The 6,164-nt window shown below is 38.3% G+C and overlaps 1 long non-coding RNA gene across 1 annotated transcript; it reads left to right on the top strand.

Moving 5' to 3' along the window:
• The first annotated feature begins 3,450 nt into the window (after nt 1–3,450).
• Nucleotides 3,451–5,650, top strand: LOC103098548 (uncharacterized). Its single transcript, XR_008911172.1, has 4 exons — nt 3,451–3,548; nt 3,953–4,054; nt 4,525–4,551; nt 5,273–5,650. It is a non-coding gene; the product is annotated as an uncharacterized LOC103098548 (long non-coding RNA).
• The last annotated feature ends 514 nt before the right edge of the window (nt 5,651–6,164 follow it).

The raw sequence follows: 6,164 nt of genomic DNA, 5'->3' as shown, positions 1-6,164 counted from the left end.
AGGTTAGATTCTGAGAGATTAAATGACTTACCTGTGGCTATATAGCTAGTAAACATCAGGCCAAGATTGAAATCCAGGTGTCTTTTGGTTCCAAATCCAATTTTATTCTCACTATACCATGCTGCCCGGGGTCCAGGAGAAGGGTACAGAAATAATGAGAAATATAATCCTGTGATCCCATAACTTGTTGCCAACAATATATCATCAGTGAATCAGGGGTTTAATAGAACCCTATTGGATTGAGCTTGTATGAGCCAACATGCTTAAGAACTTCTATTTTCAAATCTTCTCATATTAGGTAGCCATAAGCATTTTGCTTTTATGTACCCAGTAAAATGCTACTTAACTTCTTGCTAGGTTAATTGCAGTATTTCTTAGGTGTCCTTTAACTGCTTGTCCTTGCACCTTTCCCTTACATCAGCCATCACAAGATGCTTCAGTTTACATATCTGGGAAAACATAGCCCCCAGTGGGTATGCTCATAGTGCCTTCATTCCACACTCGATACTTCTGTCTCCCCCCCCCCCCGCCCCCAACCCAGAGACAGAAGTATCGAGTGTGGAATGAAGGCACTATGAGCATACCCACTGGGGGCTATGTTTTCCCAGATATGTAAACTGAAGCATCTTGTGATGGCTGATGTAAGGGAAAGGTGCAAGGACAAGCAGTTAAAGGACACCTAAGAAATACTGCAATTAACCTAGCAAGAAGTTAAGTAGCATTTACATATTAACTGAAATAGATTTGAGTTTTCCAGAAGGCATCTTCCCTATCTGATCCATTTGTGTACTATAGTTTTTAGCAATCTTATCTGTTGATCAGAAAAGTGGTCTTTGTTCCACTATAAACTCACGAGGACCCCCAAAACACATTTGTTCTACAGAATAATGGCATAGTCATAGGTTGACTAGGTGTTCTGGGGAATTTGGTGAGTCACTTCTTTGAAACACACAGGAAAAAAATGACTTCATGACTGAGGGGCATGACCCCTTGTTCCCTCCTGGGCCTCTCCTGTGGCCCTGACAGAGGCAGGAGGGGGCCCATGTGTGAACAAGGTGTCATGTCAAAACTAACCCCGCTGAATCTTCAAGGGCAAAGAATGCTTTCTCTCTCTCTCTCTCTCTCTCTCTCTCTCTCTCTCTCTCTCTCTCTCTCTCTCTCTTGCACAAAACCAATGTTCTTTGAATTGGAAATCATATGAGGAGCAGAGAGTTTAGAATAATTTAATTTTCATGAACTAAACTGTACTGTGGCAACTCTGGGCTTTGGGGGATGAGGGTAGAATAGGGTCCAGAAACCAGAGACTGATTTCCATTTGTTTGTTCTCTAAAATGAAGCCAAGAAGCTCAAGACTGATTTCTCTTTCTCTGATTCACAGGTCAGAAGGTAACTGTACAGAAGTAAATACTTTATATACAAAAGAAGGAAACTCTGAACAATATCAAAGTGATGGTAAGTGAGGAATGGAAGAATTAAAGATAGATTTTGTTTCTCTACCACTCTCACCTAACACAAGCCAAAGGATGATTGCAGGATTTTTAGTTTTTCTAATGCTATAGACAGAACCAGCATCCAGAAGTGCTTAGGGGCTCTGCATATCATAGGAAACCTGGGTTTGATTACTGATCTCTTAAAAAAGCAGAATACCCTGAGTACAGTGAAGCCAACCTCCAGGGCTTCCTCCAAAGCTAAAATATACATGGGTAATTGTTGACATGGGTTCACATAGGCATACACACATAAACATCAAGACATAGAAGACAGATGCATGGTCATACAAAGAAAGGCAATGTTGATACTCATAGGATAGACACATAAATATATGCATACAGATGGACATATAGACACAAAACTTCTAATCTTTAATTTTAGGAACATAAAAAAATTCTCAATGGCCTTGGGATTTGGCATCCTCACCATTACTCACTCCTCTAGCTTTAGGCATTATGGACTCCCAAGATCCCCTTTATAAATGGATAACCCCATACTCTTAAAAAGTAATATAGTAAGCAATTAACATCTTAGTAATGAGTGACACTTAGCAAATTCTTGAGGAGATTATAGGAGGGGAAAATTTTGAGGGCTGATGTGGGATTAAGCAATGAATTTCATATGCTGCTGCCTTGGTGAGCAGCCACCTCATAGAGAATTAGATCTTTGGGTATGGAAGTAGAGAAGGTGGGAGATTCTGAAAATTTACTTTACTTCTTTCACAATTAGGGTCTAGGTTGGCTTTACCTAGGAAAATCAGGATCAATTATTATGAGAAAGCATTATGGGCCAATAAGTTCAATTTTGGAGTTGGCTCACTTCCCCAGTTAAACTATCTCCCCTACTTCCCATCATCATTGTGATCCAAGCTTTGGAGGGCAACAAATATAGATCTTTATATTTGACAAGTTTATTTTTTATCATCGTTTCTCATTTTTTACTTATAGTAACCTTGTGAGAAATGCAAGACAAGAATTATCTGTATCTTATTTTATTTAAAACACTTTAATAATATTTTATTTCGCAATTATATGTAAAAACAATTTTAATGTTATTAAACGAGTTCCAAATTCTCTCCTTTCTTCTCTCCCTTCTCTCCTGCCTAAGATAGAAAGCAATTTGATATAGGCTATACACACATATTATGCAAAACATATTTCCATGTTAGTCTTATTGAGAAAGAAAACACAAACCAAAAAACAAAGTGAAAAAAGTATATTTCAATCTGCATTCAGATTCCATCACTTCTTTCTTTAGATGTAGATGGAATTTTTCATCATGAATCCTTTGCCTTAGATCATTGTATGCTGACTATAGTCTAGTTATTTGCAGTTGAACACCATACAATATTGTTATTGTGTACAATGTTCTTCTGGTTCTGCTCACTTCACTTTGCAACATTTCATGTAGGTCTTTCTAGGTTTTTCTGAGTCATACTGCATCATTCTTATAGCACAATGGTATAATAATCATGTACTAACTCATTTAGCCATTTCCCGATTGAGTATTATTCCTATTTTATAGATCAAGAAATGGAGGCTCAGAGAAATAATAATAATAATAATAATAATAATATTAGTTAGCATTTATGTAGCTCCTACTATATGCCAAGCACTGTGTTAAGATCTCATTTCGTCCTCACAACAACTCTGGTACTATTACTATTCCCATTTTACAGCCAAGGAAACTGAAGTGAACAGAACAAGGTCACATAGCTAGTAAGTATCTGAGGTTAGATTTGAATTCAGTTCTTCCTGACTCTAGGCCTAGTGCTTTATTCATTGCGACACTGGAAAAAGTTGTACTCATCCAGCTAATAAATGGTGGAGCAAAAATGAGGGTGCAAGACTCTTTATTCCCAGTTCAGTGTTCTTTCTACACCATTCAATGTTGGGTGCATGAAGGCCTTCTGATGTTATTTCACTGACCTCTCTTTTTTTCCTTTCCAGATGGAAACCCTTGCTACTTTCAAGTGATAGATACTGACTATGAAAACTATGGCATTATTTACATAGGAAACAGAGAAAACAAGGAAGACTTTGAAGTTAAACTCTATGGTATGTTCGTTCAGGTGATTGTTGAGTTCTGAAAAAGACTCATTATACTAAGAACTTGACTTTAAGTTTGAATTGCCTTCCGTCCCTTCCTTGGAATTCTCAAGTGTCATCACTTGATTCCTGTGCCCTCATCCTTGTCCTAGGATCTCACCTTTAACTCTACCATTATGCCCTGCTATAATGTCTTTTTTTTCTACCCTCCAGTGGAGGTTGGAGTACATGACCAAGAACACTTTCAAGAAGCTAGTGCCTCCAGATGCAAACTATGACTGATTCCACTTTGGAGAAAGGGACTACCTCTGAAATTGCTTGCAGGGTTATGAATTCTAGAAAAACGAGCATCAGCGGGGTGGGGAAGTTAATGACAAACAGTTCTAAGTTTTGATTCTGTCTCTTTCTTGTAGGCAGGAATAAAGTAGTATCTGATAAAGGCTTGAAGAAATTCCAAGAAGTCATAAAATCCGTTGGAATTCCAGGGGAGAATGTGATTACGCTATCTGGAACAAGTAAGTACTTGGACTCTGCTTGGTATCAGTTTACCCCAGCAACAGCATATGGGGTAGGTTACACCTTGTTTTCTTAGTACTTCATTGCTATTTCAACCATTCTCTGTATAGTACATATTATTTGCATTTTTTTTCCCAGAGGGTAAAGCTCAAGTTTGTGATTCCAATTCCTTTGGGGCCTTCTTGGCTATTCTCTCAGCACATATTTAAGAAGCAACAATCTCTAATTTCTGGGGCATTTTATTATCCTTTGGTAACAACCAAACATATTTGATAAATCTTCCCAATATTTGATACCTCCTACTTGCTCCCCAATAAGCTGTCTAACATGAAATTTATGAAAATGAATTCTATTTTGAGAATTGAAATCTCTTCTCTGGTTCTTGGACATAATTAAAAATTTCATATGGTTGGGGGTTGGACATTTGGGTCAAATGTTAACACTATATTTCTTGCTTTCTTTCTCACAGTAGCCTGTAGTTAAAGAAATCTGAATGGTGAGTTCCTGAACTGCACTCGTTAGGGTCTGAATTAACAGAGGGACCATAGGGGGTACCCAGGTCATGTTTCTGATGGATACTTTTATACTTCCCCATTTACCTCTCATTCAGCCTTCCAAATCCCGCATTATGGGATGGTGGTGGGTTGGGGTTTATGAATGATCAAGGCCTTTGAAAGGAAAAAGGAACCATGGATGGTCAGGTGGGATATGGTATGGCATTCCACTGGGTCAAGACAATCCAAAGAGAAACAGAACATGGCTCTCAGAACCAGCATTTCTTTGCATCTGAATGTCCAAAGCTTATTGCTGCATATCCAGACCAATCATTGTCCTCATGTGAACTGTGGAAATTATCTTTATTATAGCACAGATGGTACTAAGGTAGATTCATCTGTCATGTCATGTAGAGAAAGTCCTTAAGCCACAGTAGACTTGGCAGAGACTTCTTCAGTATGTTAGAGATTGAAGTCATCTCATTCCTCTTATTTTGCCTCATTGGTATAGACTTGGGAAAGAGAAGAAAAGAATAGCTGGTTGTGTGTGTGTGTGTGTGTGTGTGTGTGTGTGTGTGTGTGTGTAATGTGGTTTGTATGTGAGCTTACATGTGTGCATTGGTACATAGAAAGAAAGCGAGCCAGGAACTTTGAGACAGAGGTCCACCACAGTCATTTGCTGCGTATAATACTTTGTATGTTCTTTATTCTTTTCTTCAATAGCAACAGAGGGAGCACAATACAGACCCATGTCCTCTTGTGTCTGGAAAAGGGTAGCTGCCAGATGGCCTTCAACATTCCCCTTTCCCATCCATGGGAAGATGGTGTTCTCTTTGCTTCAAGGGCTGCAGCTTTCCATGCTGGATATGATTGGGATGCCCCAACCTGTACCTTTGCTTAGGGGATTTCTGAGTACTTGGGGTATTGCTCATCTGGAATCCAAAGTAATTGTTTTCCCTATTCTTCATTTAGCAAATGCCTAACTAAGCTAGGTGATTAATAAATTAATAAATACTAACTTGTTTTCTAAACACAGACGATATGTACCAGGGCCTCTTTTATGCTGCAGGTCAAAGTCCATCACACTCAATGACATTAAAATGGAATTATTTTACTTTTAAACTCCAGCCAAATCTCATTTATTTCAAGCATTATTATATTACATATATGTTATATATTATAAAATAATTTGGGTATAATCAAGGAATGTAGACTTTCACTTGTAGTTTCCTGTAGTTGGAAATGTGTCTGGAATGGCATAGAATGGTGATCTTTTCTGTATGGACATATTACTTAGCAAGAGTTCCCCTTTCTAACTGTATAATAAAGAATTGTGTAATTGAGGATCAACAATGAGGGGTGTACTACAGCAGCCACATTTTCTCACCTAGTTCTTCTGATGACCAAGATAGGACATTTGTCAGATGGATGATTGGGGTTAGGGGTTTAGTCTGTGGTCAGTGTTATGGAGGTGGAGGAAAGAGGAAAGGAAAGAAGAGAAGAGAAGAGAAAGAAGGAGACAGAAAAGAAGACTCCCAGAGAAGTACATATTTTTTATTAGTAGGATCTAATCAAGTAGAAGTATAGATACTCTGGAAAGACAAAGGTCCTCTTT

Source organism: Monodelphis domestica, chromosome 1, assembly GCF_027887165.1.
Source record: "Monodelphis domestica isolate mMonDom1 chromosome 1, mMonDom1.pri, whole genome shotgun sequence".
Lineage (NCBI taxonomy): Eukaryota > Metazoa > Chordata > Mammalia > Didelphimorphia > Didelphidae > Monodelphis > Monodelphis domestica.
Note: the sequence above shows the minus strand (reverse complement) of the source record. Positions and strands in the feature narration are given on the sequence as shown.